General features: G+C 38.9%; 1 protein-coding gene and 1 pseudogene across 1 annotated transcript in view; one reads left to right on the top strand and one right to left on the bottom strand.

The window, feature by feature from the left end:
* MMAA (methylmalonic aciduria (cobalamin deficiency) cblA type) overlaps nt 1–16,031 on the top strand; it is a 35,755-nt gene that overhangs the window by 2,851 nt on the left and 16,873 nt on the right. The window lies entirely within an intron of this gene.
* On the bottom strand, nt 2,660–4,516 carry LOC105544579 (annotated as a pseudogene).

Genomic DNA, 16,031 nt, shown 5'->3' with positions numbered 1-16,031 from the left:
TTTAAAACCTATTTAAAAGTTGCTTATTTAAGAAGTCATCCTGCTCTACAAAATTTCTGAAATTATTTGAAAAAGAGAAAATAAAGCCTTCTGTTGGGGGAGAGGAGGAGTGGAATGTGGTAAACAGATTAATGGCATTTGACAGCTTATCTTCAGTTAGCATTGAGAAATGGAAACACATGATACAACACTGCATTGCCTATATGAATTGTGCTGTGCTGCAGACACTGATCTACTGTATTGATTTTGGAAATTCTGTATGCTTTTTCTTGCCAGAGTAGTTATTGAAATTGAGAATATTCATTGGATCAATTTCAAGATAAATATCCCAAGTCAGACTGCTGCTGCTGAGCAAATTTTTAATGAAGGAAAATATCCATATATTGAAATCAGTTTAAAAAGAAAGTCCTTGAAGTAAATATATATTACTGTAAAATCTGGAAAAAAATGTACATTTTATAAACATCAATTAACTGAGTAATCAGTGTAGTAGAGTTATTGACCCATGCAGAATTATGGCATACATTCATTAATTCTGTGAGCAAATAGTTGTGCTATAAATACAAAGATAACTGATATGGTTTGGCTGTGTCCCTACCCAAATCTCATCTTGAATTGTAACTCCCACAATCCCCACGTGTCATGGGAGGAGCCTGGTGGAAGGTGATTGAATTATGGGGACAGGTCTTTTTCCTGTGCTGTTCTCATGATAGTGAATGAGTCACATGAGATCTGATGGTTTTAAAAACAGGAGTTTCCCTGTACAAGCTCTCTCTTTGCCTGCTGCCATCCATGTAAGACATGACTTGCTCCTCCTTGCCTTCTGCCATGATTGTGAGGCTTCCTCAGCCATGTAGAACTGTAAGTCCATTAAACCCTTTTTCCTGTATAAATTACCCAGTCTCAGGTATGTCTTTATCAGCAGCGTGAAATCAGACTAATACACTAGATATAGCCTACTTTGAGGTATCTTACTGATCTTGTAAAGCTGGGGAATTTCTCTTGTATTTTATTAGTGCTTAGCTTACAAATTGTAGGATGAAGCCATATTCTCAGGAATCCTGAAAATTAGTTGAAACATTTTGATTTGATTATTATTATTTTATGGCTGTTATGCTTTTAATGGAGGCAGATACAAAATTCATCAATGCAAAATAATGTTTTAAATACTCATTAACATAGTGATTAATGTAAATTATATTTTGACAATGTAAAATACAGTGTATTTGGCCTCAAAAAAGAAACTACAGCGTTAGCTGCAACTTAAGATAACTGGAAAGGCTCCTGACATTGTTTTTTGCCCACCACCTTTATTGTAATAGTTCTGTATGATATCTGGGGAGGGAATTAAAAAATAATACAAAACTCTTTCAGCTGTGGTTCAGAGAACTGTAGTGAAGCTGTATGACAATGATATTGTGAGACCCTGAAGTTTCTCCAGAAGTATTTCAAGAAGAGGCAGTTAAGAAGCTTAATAGTTTCAAAGTCTGGAAAGCAGCAAATACATCTTAGAGAATTTAAAAACATTATAAACCCCACTTCTCTTCTACAGAGACATTTTAAAGCATGGACATAACTTTAAGGAGATAGAGAAAACCTCAGTAGTTTTCATAAAGCTTCAATGAACACACCCCAAGGCACAAGTGTTGAAAATGGCCTGTTCACTAAAATGTCACTTTTGGAGGTACAATTATGCTGTGCTTACAGTGAGAGGACGACTTTATCCCTGGTTAAAAGCACCAGGTGTCAAGCTCTGCTTCCATTACCCAGGATGCACCAATAATCCCTATGATAGTGAATGGTTCAAATACTATACTACATTTCCAACATGTCTTTTGCCTATTTGCTTATTTGTTACTGGGGTTCTTTTGAACCCCACAGGTCTGTAGAATATTTTAAAAGGCTAGAACTACCTTAAAAATAGTCTTGAAATAATATGGAGCCCTTCTAAAAGAGCTCACTGGATATTTTAATAACATTTACAGAAAGAAAGAAAGGAAAAATTTGCAGTAGCTGAATTTCTTTCAAGTGAAGAAGAATAATGTAGAACATGTAATCTAAAATGTTTGATAATTAATGTCAAAAATTGCCAAGATTATTAATATATATTTTGGTAATCACTATTGGCCAAGTTAATTTTTTGTGCAAAATACACTATATGTTAATAGAACAGGAAAATCATTATTTCAGACCACTAACAGAAGAAAACCCACAGCTAGAGAAGCATCTATAGGGCAATTAAACGTTAGGGAAGTTTACTAGCTTGAGAATACATCAATACACTTCGATTACAGAAATATTTCATTTTTAAAACTAGACTGTTTTGATGTACTTTTTGTAACGACCTGATCTAAGGAGCCTTGGAGGCTTGTGAAAAAGATGTATCCACAAAGATGCTGCATTTCTAGTGTGGGGGTGAATTAACACTTCTGTAAGAAGGAAGGAACTGAATCAGCTCAGCATCAATAAACAACATTTTTCTTTTAAACAGTAACTCATAATCTGATGACTCACTTCGCTTTGCTAGTTCAAAATTAGGCAGAGGAAGAACTAAGCTAACGGGTCAGACCCAGAAACACAATGATTTGGCAAGCCTCAGTCACTCAGCTCATGATGTGTGATAATCAGCAGAAAGGCTCCTCAACTCTTGTCCATTCCTTCACATCTGTAGATGAGTTCGATATAACCACTTCTTTTTATCAACTTACCAACTTTAAGCTGCCTACAGGCAAAGAGATCACAAACTGCAGGGAGGCCATAATGGTCTGGGGGAAAGTTATATTCTTCCTGTAGAGGTGAATTAAATAATACTTCCCAGGCTTTCTTTCGAAGCAGCCACTTGTCTTCTCCAGAGGATAGCTGGTTGAGGTTGCCCATCTTCTTTCCTGGTAGGACCTAGTCAGCTGTGTTAAAGGGACACCAGGAAGTGCTCATGGGGCTTTTTAGCTTTTGTTTGCCAGCTTTGTCTTCAGTATTAGGCACTTCCTTAGAACTTCCTTCTTTGTATGGGGGCCTGATAAGCCACTCCTACAAGGCGCTGTTCTTTATGACTTGGAAGGAATCAGCAATTCTAGAAGGAACCATTGACTTTGGTGCTTTAGTTCTATTACTTCTTTACTAGAAGGACAGAGCCACATATTCAGGGAATCTTTATGTTTCTCAGGCTCAGGTTTGGGTTCCATGGGCATCCATTTTTATCCTTTCCTTCTTTGTTCAGAAGCCACTTATACAGAGCCTCCTTCTCACAATTCTCATCACACAGACACTCTGCAAAGCTGGTGCAGGGCTCATTGGGTCTGCCTACCTCCTCTACCTTACATGGGTCCTGATGGTTCTGGACAAGCCTATCCTCTGTAACCATGCTGGGGGTGGACAATGGTTTCTTGGCCTCCAAGTGGTCGTTCAGGCACTTCAGATTGCCCACGTTTTCCAACTCCGTACCTTTGGGCTGCTTTTCCTGACAGTTGGTACAGGAGTCAGTCTTGACAAGCCAATCATTCACATTATAGAACTGGAACAAGAGCTTAAACTCACTGCTTTCATGACTGCCATTCTCAGGCTTCCCCAGCTTATGGGATTCCTGGGGAGTCACTAGCCAATCTGACAGGTTCATCTTATCTTGATCAGGAAGCTCTAGATCTTCAACCTTTTCCATTTCAATGGAGAGCTAGTAGTGGAATGGCTGTTACACTTTTGATAACTTGGTTTTTCAGGAACTTCCTGTTGCTGACTCTTGAGGAGCAAGTTTTCTAAGCCCTTTAGGTTTCCCCATACATTACTGAAGAAACTGCAGGCTCTGGAAGAAGTCTGACTGTTCTCCAAGGTCTGCTTTTTGGTGAGCCAGTCCTGGGGGTTTGTGCTGTGTAAGGAGCCTGATGACCACTGGCAGGTTTGCTTCCAAGGAGCCATTTGCTGAGAGGGACAGCTGCAATACTGAATGCAGACTTCTGCTCTGGCATTGAGATATAGCCTCTCCTCCAGGAAGGGCCCAATATTTGATGAACTAACATAAGCCGTCAAGTGCTCAGGAATTTGAATTGTTTTGAGAGACCTAAATGTGGTGATGGTCTGGCACAGAGCAGTTGTGTCAGCTTCAAAGAGGAGGACATTTGAATCTTCATGCTCAAGGGTCAAACTGCCCAGTCTCTCCAGACACACAGAGACTTGATTGGCTAGATCTTTGTTTTGGGTACACTCCAGTTGATGAGTAAGACAATTGAACTGGCCCAATAAGCAGTAGAACTGCTGAGCCTGCTGTTGAAGTGTCTCCTCTTTCAGCTGATAGATGAGGTCCACCTGTTCATATAGTCACACCTCATGGCTTCTAAGACATTCCAGGTGGTGGCTTATGCACCTGTGAATCTGAGCTTTGATCTCTTGCAAGTTGTCTTTAATTTGCTGTTCAGCCTGGAGTAACTCCACCAATAGCAAGCTACAAGTCCCTCCGTGCATCACTACCCCTCAAAAGGGGTTCTCTATTACTGGAGCTGCCACTCTGGTCTTGGAAGGTATTCATTCTGCTCACAGCTCCAGGCCCAAGTGCCTCTCTGGGCAATCTGAGGGGACCTTGGGTGGACTGAGACATGGCCCCACCCAAACCTAGGGCCCAAAGCGGATTTGATTATTTGTCTAGTTCTTTGATTTCTTCCCATGAGAAAGCAGGAAAAGATGCTGAGTTACATGAGCAGGTAGGAAATCCTTCTTTTTACTTACATGATTTTGCCATTTTAGTGGAATTAGTCTGTTCTGCCTGTGACAGTATATAAAGGTAGAAAGCTGCTCATACAAGGCTGAGTTATATTGGCTCTTAAAAAATTTATGGGCTGCTTTAAAATCTGGTTGATTGGATAAATTCATGGGGTTAAAGATATTATGAACTTAGTTATCAGGAGTGAATTATTGTCTGTGGAGCGAAAAACATTTTAAAATGTGGTCTGTTCTGTCACCTAACACATCGAGATCTCCTACTGATAAAAACTTAGCACAGGAAATAGAAACTAATTTTTCATTTTGGCCTAAGCAAAAAATAAATAATTAAAAAGATAAATAGCCAGCCATAATCAGGCATATTCAGATGTACAGGATTATTTTATTTTCTCTAGAGTTGACACCATATAAATCTGTATTTGTGAAATCCATAGTTTTTTCCAAGTTCTGCCACTAGTTGTGAGGCCTTGGTGAATCAGCCTTATGCTGTTGAGCCTCCCCTTTAAAATAGGATGTCATCCACTGTAGGATTGTTGTGAGGATTAGCTGAAAAAATGCATGCATGATGCCTCACACGTGATAAACACTCAGTAGAAGGTAGCTGCTGCTGCTTGCCATTCAGATGGTCCAGAGAGTTGGGGGGAAATCAAGAAAATTAGTCCCCTGGGAAGAAGTTTGAGGATGTCAAACCCAGAATTACATACATCTGGATAGCTTTTTGGTTTTGGCAAAGGAACTGCAGTAAGATGGTATCATCCTTTTTCTGGTTCTTTCTTTTCACTTAAAGGCCTTTTAAGATTTGCATTGGCATCAGAAGGCAGATAACTGCAATCCCAATTGTGATAAAACCTACAGTATAAATCATAAGCTTATCAGACAGTTGGTGTGGATTTTCTGAGAAAGATTGCAATTAAATTGTTGTAAGAAACCACTATTTTAAATGTTAAAGCAATCTAGAGTATTTATTTAGAGAATATTTGCTTACATTATTATAAATGGACATTGTTTCATCTAGTAAAACTTTTGTTACTGAATTTTGATTCCTTGCCAACTTATCTTAACGTTTTTCTGTTTGGAAGGTTGGTTACATGTCAAAGGTGCCTTGATTCAAAACAGAAAACTTAGAAGGCAAAACGTTTTAGTAAAGGTCCTTCAGTCACAAAGGTTAAGATTGTTACCCATACTTTTCTTTATAGTTTAGTAGATTGTTTACATAGAGTAGATAAGAGTATATATTCATGAATCCAAAAAAAAAAATATTGGAAGGTTACTGTGTGCCAGGCACTGTGCTCATTTCTGAAGAAATATGCCCTTTTTCTGGGAGACTCAGTTGAGTTGAGCAATGAGAATTGGTAGGGAGCGGTCTATAAATAGATCAATTAGAAAACAAGAAGACAAATACTATTTTTGAGATGGGAACAAAAGACTGTGGAGCATTGAATAGAACACTTAACTGTCTGGAGAAGGTGGGGGAAGATGTATCTCTGAGGAGGTGCTATTTGAACAGAGTAGGCATTTGTCAGCAAAAATGTGAAGGATATGTACTACAGACACCTAATTTTTATTATAGCATATATATAGTTTAAAAATTTTACCATGCTCAAAAATGGTTACTATCTCATATATATGATGTTATTTCAGACTACTTTTGAACTTCAGATTTAACATGATTCTGATAAAATATCTGTGCATGGAAGAAAAGTTAAAATGTGATTATTACTTATTTCATCTTGCACATAATTCTTTTTACTAAATGTTTTTAGTGTATGTGCTGACTTTATATCTAATTTAGAAACTGACATATAAATGCTTTGAATGTAACACTGATCGTCACAATAACTAGTAAAATTAAGGATTAATCAAATTTGACTCTGACGTTAGGAAGAAATCTAAATGCAAAAGGAAGCAAGTTACAGGTTATGGCAAAGATAATAAATCATGAGTAGTTATTAGGCATTTCTTATTAAATTTTAAAAATTCTGAATTTTATCTTTTAAAAAAGATTTTTTTGCTTACTTTTTCTTACCATAGAACTGTATTAGTTTCCTATTGTTCTGGTAACAGCTTACCGCAAACTTACTGTCTTAACACAAATTTATTATCTTACAGTTCTATTGGTCAGAAGTCTGACACAGGTCTCACTGGGGTAAAATCAAGGTGTCAGTAGCTCTTTGTTCCATCCTGGAGGATCTAGAAGAGAATCAGTTTCCTTGCCTTTTCCATCTTCTGTAGGTTGTCCTCATTCCTTGGTTCATGGCCCTTTTACTCCATCTTCAAAGACCTGAAGAGTGGATTGAATCCTCACATGATGTCACTCTGCTGTTCATTTCTACCTCCCACTTTCATATTAAATGACATTGGTGATTACATTGGATCCACCTGGATAATCTAAGATAATCTTTTTACCTTATCAGCTGATTAGCAACTTTAGTTCCATCTGCAACTTTAATTCCCTATTTGCCACATAACATAACATATTCATAGGTTCCAGGAATTTGGGCGTGGACGTGTTTGGGAGGCCATTATTCTGCCTATCATAGTAACATATGCTGTTTTTAAAAAAACAGAAAAATATGGTCAACCAAAAAGCAACATAAAAGCACCATAATACCACTCATCTGTAGATGAGGTTATATACACATCAATATATATAGTTATTCTGTGTGTGTGTGTGTATGGGGAGTGTGTCAATGTGTGTTTAACATTTTTGAAAAAGGTGTCACACTTCCTCTTAATCCTGAATCCTTTTTTTAGTAATCTGGTCTCGTGGATTTAAATGACATCTAAACATCGAAGGAATGTTGAATTTTATCAGATGCTTTTTCAGCATCAATTGAAATGCGCATATGGTTTTTGCCTTCCATTCAATTGATATGATGTATCACATTGATTGATTTGTATATGTTGAACCACCCTTGTACCCCAGGGATAAACCCCACTTGGTCATGATTAATGATCTTTTTAATGTATTGTTGAATTCAATTTGCCAGTATTTTATTGAGGACTTTTGCCTCAGTAGTCATCAAAATTCATTCTATGAGGCCAGTATTATTCTGATACCAAAACCAATGATATACAAAAAAAAAAAAAAAAAAAAAAAAAATACTAGAGGCTAGTATTCAACAGTATTCAAAAGAATAGTATTCTTTTTTATTTAGTATTCAAAAGAATACTAGCCTTGTATTGGTTCATTTTCATGCTGCTGATAAAGACATACCTGAGACTGAGCAATTTAAAAAAGAAAGAGGTTTAATTGGACTTACAATTCCACATGGCTGGGGAGGCCTCACAGTCATGGTGGAAGGCAAGAAGGAGCAAGTCACATCTTATGTGGATGGCGGCAGGCAGAAAGAGAACTTGTGCAGGGAGACTCCTGTTTATAAAACCATCAGATCATTTGAGACTCGTTCACTATCAGGAGAACAGCACAGGAAAGACCCACCCCCATAATTCAATCATTTCCCACTGGGTGCCTCCCATAACACGTGGGAATTATGTGAGCTACAAGGTGAGATTTGGGTGGGGACACAGAGCCACACCATATCAAGCCTCTAGTGTACTTTTTTTTTTTGGAATGTCTTTGGTTTGGGTATCAGAGTAATACTGGCCTCATAGAATGAATTTGGAAATATTCCCTTTTCCTCTATTTTTCAGAATGGTTTCAGTAAGATTGGTATTAGTTCTTTTAATGTTTGATAGAATTCAGCAGTGAAGCCATCAGGTCCCAGGCTTTTCTCTATTAGACTTTTTATTACAGCTTCAATTTCATTAGTTGTTATTGGTGTGTTCAGGTTTGGGATTCCTTCATTGTTCAACGTTGGTAGGTTATATACGTCTAGGAATTTATCTGTTTCTTCTAGATGTTTTCAATTTATTGGCATATACTTGTTCATAATAAGCACTAAGGAGACTTTGGATTTCTGCAGTGTCAATTGTAATGTCTCCTTTTTCATCTCTGCTTTTATTTATTTAGATCATCTCTCTTTTTTCCTTAGTTTAGTTTGCTCTTGAAGATGCATTGTTCATTTGAAGTTTTTCTTCTTTTTTAATGTAGGCACGTATAGCTATAAACTTCCCTCTTAGTACTGCTTTTGCTGTATCCCATAGGTTTTGGTATGATGTGTTTCCATTATTATTTGTTTCAAGACATTTTTCAATGTCCTTAATTTCTTCATTGACCCACTGTTCATTCAGGAACATATTGTTTAATTTCCATATATTTGTATAGTTTCCACAATTCCTCTTGTTATTGATTTCCAGTTTTATTCCAATGTTGTTAGAGAAGATGCTTGATCTTATTTCAATTTTTTGAATGTTTCAGGACTTGTTTTATGAGCTAACATTTGGTCTATTCTTGAGAGTGATCCATGTACCAAAGAGAAGATTGTGTTTTCCACAGCCATTGGATGAAATGTTCTGTAAATACATTAGGTCCATTTGGTCTGTAGTGCAGATTAAGTCTGATGTTTTGTTATTAATTTTTTGTCTGGAAGATATGTCCAATACTGAAAATGGGGTGTTGAAGTCTCCAGCTATTATTGTATTGGGGTCTATGTCTCTCATTATCTCTAATAATATTTGCTTTGTATATCTGGGTGCTCCAAGGTTGAGTGCATGTATATTTAAAATTGTTATATCCTCTTGCTGAATTGACCCCTTTATCACTATCTAGTGACCTTCTTTGTCTCTTCTTACAGTTTTTGTCTTGAAATCTATTTGTCTGATACAATTATAACTACTCCTGTTCTTTTTTGGTTTCCATTGGCATGGAATAACTTTCTCCATCCCTGTATTTTCAGTCTATGTTTGTCTTTATAAGTGAAGTGGGCTTCTTATAGGCAGCAGATCATTGGGTCTTGTATTTTTTATCCATTCCACCACTCTATGTTTTTTGACTGGAGAGTTTAGTCCATTTACATTCAATGTTATTATTAATAAGTAAACACTTATTCTTGCCATTTTGTTATTTGTTTTCTGGTCTTCCCTTCTTTCTTTCCTGTCTTCATTTTAGTGATGGTGATTTTCTCTGCTGATATGATTTAGTTTCTTGCTTTTTATTTTTTGTGTATCTGTTGTATGTTTTCTGGTTTGAGATTACTGTAAGACTTGCTATCTTACCTTACTATCTTATCACCCATTATTTTAAGCTGATACCAACTTAACACTGCTTACATAAACAAGTGAATAGAAAACTAATAAAGACTATGCCTTCATTTAATCCCCGGCTTTTTAATTTTTTGTTGTTTCTGTTCATATATACTGTCTGTTTTGAAAAGTTATTGTAGTTATTATTTTTGATTGGTTTCTTGTTTAATCTTATACTTAAGAGTAGTTTATATACCACAGGTACAATATTCTTTTGTTTACTTTCTATTACCAGTGAGTTTGTACCTTCAGATGATTTCTTATTGCTCACTAATGACCTTTTCTTTCTCACTGAAGTGTTTGTTCTCTTTAGCGTTTCTTGTAGGAAAGGTTTGGTGTTGATGAAATTTCTCTGCTTTTGTTTGTCTGAGAAAGTATTTCTCCTTCATGTTTGGAGGATATTTTCACTGGATATACTATTCTAGTGTACATTTGTTTTTTTCCCTTCAGCACTTTAAGTAGGTTATGCCATTCTCTCCTGGCCTATAAAGTTTCCACTGAAAAGGCTGCTGTCAGTCATATTGGAGCTCCATTGTATGTTGTTTGCTTTTTCTTGTGCTGCTTTTAGGATTCATTCTTTATCCTTGACCTTTGGGAGTTTGATTATTAAGTGCCTTGAGGTAGTCTTTGGATTAAATCTGCTTGGTGATCTGTAACCTTCTTGTACTTGAGTATTGATATCTTTCCCTAGGTTTGGGAAGTTCTCTGTTATCCCTTTGAATACAGTTTTTACCCATCTCTTTCTCTACTTCCTCTTTTCCTCTTGAAGGCCAATAGCTCTTAGATTAGCCCTTTTGAGGCTATTTTCTAGGTCCTGGAGGCCTGCTTCATTGTTTTTTATTCTTTTCTCCTTTGTCTTCCCTCACTATGTATTTTCAAATAGCCTGTCTTCAGCTCACTAATTCTTTATCTTTTTTTTTTTTTTTTTTGAGACAGGGGTCTTGCTCTGTCACCCAGGCTGGAGTGTAGTGGTGTGATCAGGGCTTGCTGCAGCCCCTACTTCCCAAGCTCAAGCAATCCTGTCTCCTCAGCCTCTTGAGAAACTGGGACTACAGCCACCACACTCAGCTAATTTTTGTATTTTTGTAGAGATGGGGTTTTGCTATGTTGCCCAGCTGGTCTTGAACTGGGTTCAAGGGATCTGCATGCCTTGGCCTCCCAAAGTGCTGAGATTACAGGTATGAGCCACCGTGCCTGGCCCAAGCTCACGAGTTATTTTTTCTGCTTGATCAATTCTGTCTTAAGAGACTCTGATGCATTCTTCAGTATGCCAGTTGCATTTAATCTCCTTGTTAAATTTATTTGATAGAATTCTGAATCCTTTCTTGTGGTATCTTGAATTTCTTTTTTTCTTTTTTTTTTTCTTTGAGATGGAGTTTGTTCTGTCACCCAGGCTGGAGTGCAGTGGTGTGATCTCGGCTCACTGCAACCTCTGCCTCCCAGGTTCAAGTAATTCTCTTATCTCAGTCTCCCAAATAGCTGGGATTATAGCACCCACCACCACACCTGGCTAATTTTTGTATTTTTAGTAGAGATGGGGTTTCACTATGTTGGCCAGGCTGGTCTTGAACTCCTGACCTCAAGTGATCTGCCCAGCTCAGCCTCCCAAAGTGCTGGGATTACATGTGTGAGCTACCACACTCAGTCGTGTCTTGAATTTCTTTGAGTTTCCTCAAAACAGCTATTTTGAATTCTCTGTCTGAAAGATCACATATCTCTGTTTCTCCAGGATTGGTCCCTAATGCCTTATTTAGTTTGTTTGGTGAGATCATGTTTTCCTGGGTGGTCTTGTCTGTGTCTGGACATTAAGGAGTTAGGTATTTATTGGAGTCTTTGCAGTCTGGGCTTGTTTGTACCTGTCCTTGGGAATGCTTTCCAAATATTTGAAAGGGCTTGGATGTTCTGATCTAAGCCATATCTGCATTTTGGGGCACCCCAAGCCCAGTTAACACTATGATCCTTGCCGAGTCATAGAGGTACTACCCTGGTGATCTTGGATAAGATCCTGAAGAATTCTCTGGATTACCAGGCAGAGACTCTTGTTCTCTCCCCGTTCTTTCTCCCAAATAAAGTCTCTGTCTGCTTCGAGGCACCTGGAGCTGGGGATAGGATTATACAAGCAGCCCTGTGGTCACCACCACTGTAACTGCACTGGGTCAGACCCGAGTCCAACACAGCACTGGGTTTCACCAAAGGCCCACTATAACTACTACCTATCTCTTATGTTCACTCAGATTCCTAGGGCTGTGCAGTCAGTAAGTGGCAAAGCCAGACAGGCTTTTGTCCTTCCTTTGAGGGTGGTAGGTTCCCCCAGGCTCCAGGTAAGTCCAGAGATGCCATCCAGGAGTAAAAGCCTAGAGTCAAAAATTCTAGAAATCTACCTGATGCTGTGTTCTACTGTGACTAAGCTGGTGTTCAAACCACAAGACAGCATCCTTCCCATTCTTTCCTCCCTTTTCCAAAGGCAGAGGAGCCTCACCCCATGACTGCCACTGCCACAGGCCCATGAAGAGTGCTACTCGACTACTGCTGATGCTCCCTTAAGGTCCAGAGTCTCTTTGGTCAGCTCGTGGTGATGCTGCCAGATCAGGGACTTACCCTTCAGGGCAGTGGGCTCCCCTTTAGCCCAGGGCAGGTCCAGAAATGCCATCCAAGAGCCAAGTCCTGGAATTGGGGAAACCAAGAGCCCATTTGTTTCTCTACCCCACTGTAGCCAAGCTGGTACCTAACTTGCCAGACAAATTCCTCTTTACTTTTCCCTTTGCTTTTCTCAAGCAGAATGAGCCTCGCCCTGTACCTGCTGCAGCTAGGAATGTGCTGAGTCTTACCTGAAGCCAGCAAGTCTCAGAGTCTCTCACCCAAGGCCGTCGATGTAATACCTTGGTATTGCTGCTGGGCCCAAGGGCTCTTCAGTCAGCAGGTGATGAATCCTGCCAGGACTGGCTCCTTTTCTTCAGTGCAGCAAGTTCCCTTCTGGCCCAGAGTGTGTCTAGAAATGTTCAGGAGCTAGGGCCTGGAAGGGGGACCTCATGACTCTAACTGGTGCCCCATCCTGCTGTGACGGAGAATATTCAAGATGCAAGATAAAGTCCTCCCCACTCTTCCCTTTCCGTTCCTCAAGCAGAAGGAAGGTGTCTCTTTTGTAGCCATGAACTGTGCAGCCTGGGATTAGGGAAGGAGTGATGCCAACACTCCTTTTGCTGCCCCGGCTGGTGTCTCACTGGGTTATGTTTCGCCCCCCTGGCCCTGAAACCCCCCAGTCCACTGGCTCTGGGCTCAGTTCAACACTAGGACTTGCCTAGGAGTTGCAGTCCTTGTGGCCTAGACTGCCATTAAAGTTTAATTGAGACACTAGAGCACTTTAACCCACAGTAGCTAGGCTTCTGTGAGCTCAGGAAACTAAAGTTTCAAGTGCTGGGAACAGCCATTCCTCTCTGGCTGGTTTTATGGTTAACAGTTCCTTCTGTGTGTGGTGCCAGCTGAGTTTCAGGTTTTGCTTTCTGCTATAGCAGGGTGGCCCTGCCTCAAAGTTGCTATGTTCTCCCTCTCCCCAGCGCACAGAAATGCTCTCTCCATCATGCCACTGCCGTCAGGGAATGGGAGAGGGGTGGTGTTGGGGATTCAAAATAGTTTTTCCTGCCTCTTCAGTGCCTCTTTGAGTGATACAAAGGTAAAACCAGGTAGAAAATGATTGGTGAAGCCTTGTATTCTGCTATCCTGCTCCGACCCTGACCACCTCTGTCACTCTTTTTTTGAACACAGCTTGTTTGGTAATAGGAGGTAGTCATGTTAAGACTTGTTAATTAAGGAGCATATTTTAAATAGTTCTAATTTGCTCTTAGACTACATATAACAACATCTTCCCTATGGGACAATAGGACTAGATTTGGTAATAATGTTTTCTATCCTGCAGATTTCCTCTCTCTGTTCTTTGGCTCCTCTTCATGCCACCACCATCACTGCAACTGAAAAGACTTCTTACTTCAGAAGTTGGGCAGAGTTACTAATATCTACTTCCCTTGTAGCCAAAGGACTTCTCTGTTATGTTAATGTAATTTATTAAGGAATGCCTGCCATAGAGAGTCAAACAACCTGGGTTTGAATCTTGGCCCTGCCACTGGCTATGACTGTAATCACTCAGTCTCTCAATGTTCTTTCCCCGTTCTGTTAAATGAAAATAAAAACTGTTGTATTGCCCTCATGGAATTAACTGGAGAATAAGGTGAAATAAAGTATCTGAAAGTGGCTTGTAGACTCTAATGTGCCAGGCATTTGGGGAATGAAATAAGTTCAGATCAGCAGCAGCTCTTTTTTTCTTTTTATTTAAGCAGTTGCAGTGTGCCAGGCTCCACGTCAAACTTTGAGGATTCTAACAAGATAGCATAGGTCAAGAAGGTCTTAAATCAGGCTTTTCTTTTCCATTCCTTAATACCTTGCCTAAGTCCAGGTCCTCATCATCTCCTTTGGTTTCTTGCTAGGCCTCCTGAACTAGGCTCTCTTAAAAAGTCTCATCACTCTTGATGTCATGTCACTGCTTCTAGAGTTATCTCTTCAAAAGCAAAGTTGATTATGTCACCTCCATAAAGGTTTTACTCTGTCATTTGTCCACTGCCCACAAGACAAAATTTAATTGACCTCAGTTTACCTCCAGTCCAGCCTCATCTCCTATCAGTATTTTCATATACCTTCAGCTTCTGCCTTACTGAATTTCTCCATTTTCTCTGACATGACAGGGAAGAGACCAAGTCCCAACTCTGATTTTGCACATTTAAGTCCTCAGCCTGGAAAGCCTGCCTCAACCTTCTTCAACATTTTTGTTATTTCAGACTCGGTCGTAACTTGGACTCCTCTGACTTGAATTCCCCAAGGAGAGTGAGCTCCTGTAATCTTATCTGTTCCCATGGCACTTTGTTCTTTCTTTGATGTGATGTATTTTATTCTGTGAGCTCTTGAAGTGCTAGAATTTAAGATAAGATAATGAATAAGGCATCCTGCCTAAGAAAATGTGGCAGATTGAATGATGGCCTTCAAAAAGATGTGTCCACATCCTAATCCCTGGAACCTGTGAATGTGGCCGTATTTGGAAAAAGAGTCTTTGCAATGTAATTAAGTAACTAATTCTGTTACGGTAATTATGGTAATTTGTTACAGCAGCTCTAAGGAACTAATGTATTAATAGAAGGTTATGGTATAATGGCTGGAACATAATCAAATACTATTGTCATCACCATCAGTACCATTACTATAGTCACCATTACTCTTATCACCTATCATGGGACCTGAAAAGTAGTATGTGCTTAGAAGATAGTGGTTGAATAAAAATACAGTTCTTGCCTGTGGGATTCCAGTCTGTTGGTAGTGGTAGTGGTGTTGATGAGAAATGTGCTTAAAGGTGGTATTGAAAGAGAGCTTCCAAAGTAGACTCCCTCTTAAAGTTTTGTTTTAAACGTCTTTTTGTGTGTTTGTGTGACAGGTGACATTAGATCTTTTAAAATTGTTTTTTAGAAACACTTTTGTACATTTTGAATTGTCCTTTTAGAATAAAGCTAATTTTGTACAAATAGACGTTATAATGCCCAGCCCCCGCAATAGAGAAAATGTTGTTTTTGGAAAACTGATGAGCACTTATAATTCTACCAGTTTAAAAAATCTTAAACTATTCTTTTTCCCTAATAGAATGTTAAGTAACTAAAATTAATTTCATGTTCATTGGCCTTGAAGTACCATTTAGAGGTGTATCTTGGAGCAATAATTTATTCCATCATGCCACAAGGTGCTTGAAAATCAACCAAAATTTACAAATACTCATAAACCCAAACTGGGTGAGTTACATGTAACTGTAAATTTTACTTTGCTACTGGAAGAATTATTACCAATGCTTCATGACTTGGTGTAATTAAAATAAAAGCTAAGGTTAATGAAACTCTTACTCCATGGTAGACACTGTTCTAAGCTTTTTACAAGAATTGTTAGTTTGTTCTCATAACCACTCTGCTTTCGTACATATTCTCTTTACTCAAGAGGAAGCTGAGGAATGGAGTGGTCAAGTAACTTGCCTAAGGTTATTTTTGCTTAAATGGCAGAGGTTCATAGTGACCATGGCTCATAACCTCTGCACTGCCCTGACTCGGCATACCATGTCAACTTTCATTCTTTAATACAATTTGAAGTAGCGAATA

This window comes from Mandrillus leucophaeus, unplaced genomic scaffold (genome assembly GCF_000951045.1).
Source record: "Mandrillus leucophaeus isolate KB7577 unplaced genomic scaffold, Mleu.le_1.0 Scaffold301, whole genome shotgun sequence".
Lineage (NCBI taxonomy): Eukaryota > Metazoa > Chordata > Mammalia > Primates > Cercopithecidae > Mandrillus > Mandrillus leucophaeus.
Note: the sequence above shows the minus strand (reverse complement) of the source record. Positions and strands in the feature narration are given on the sequence as shown.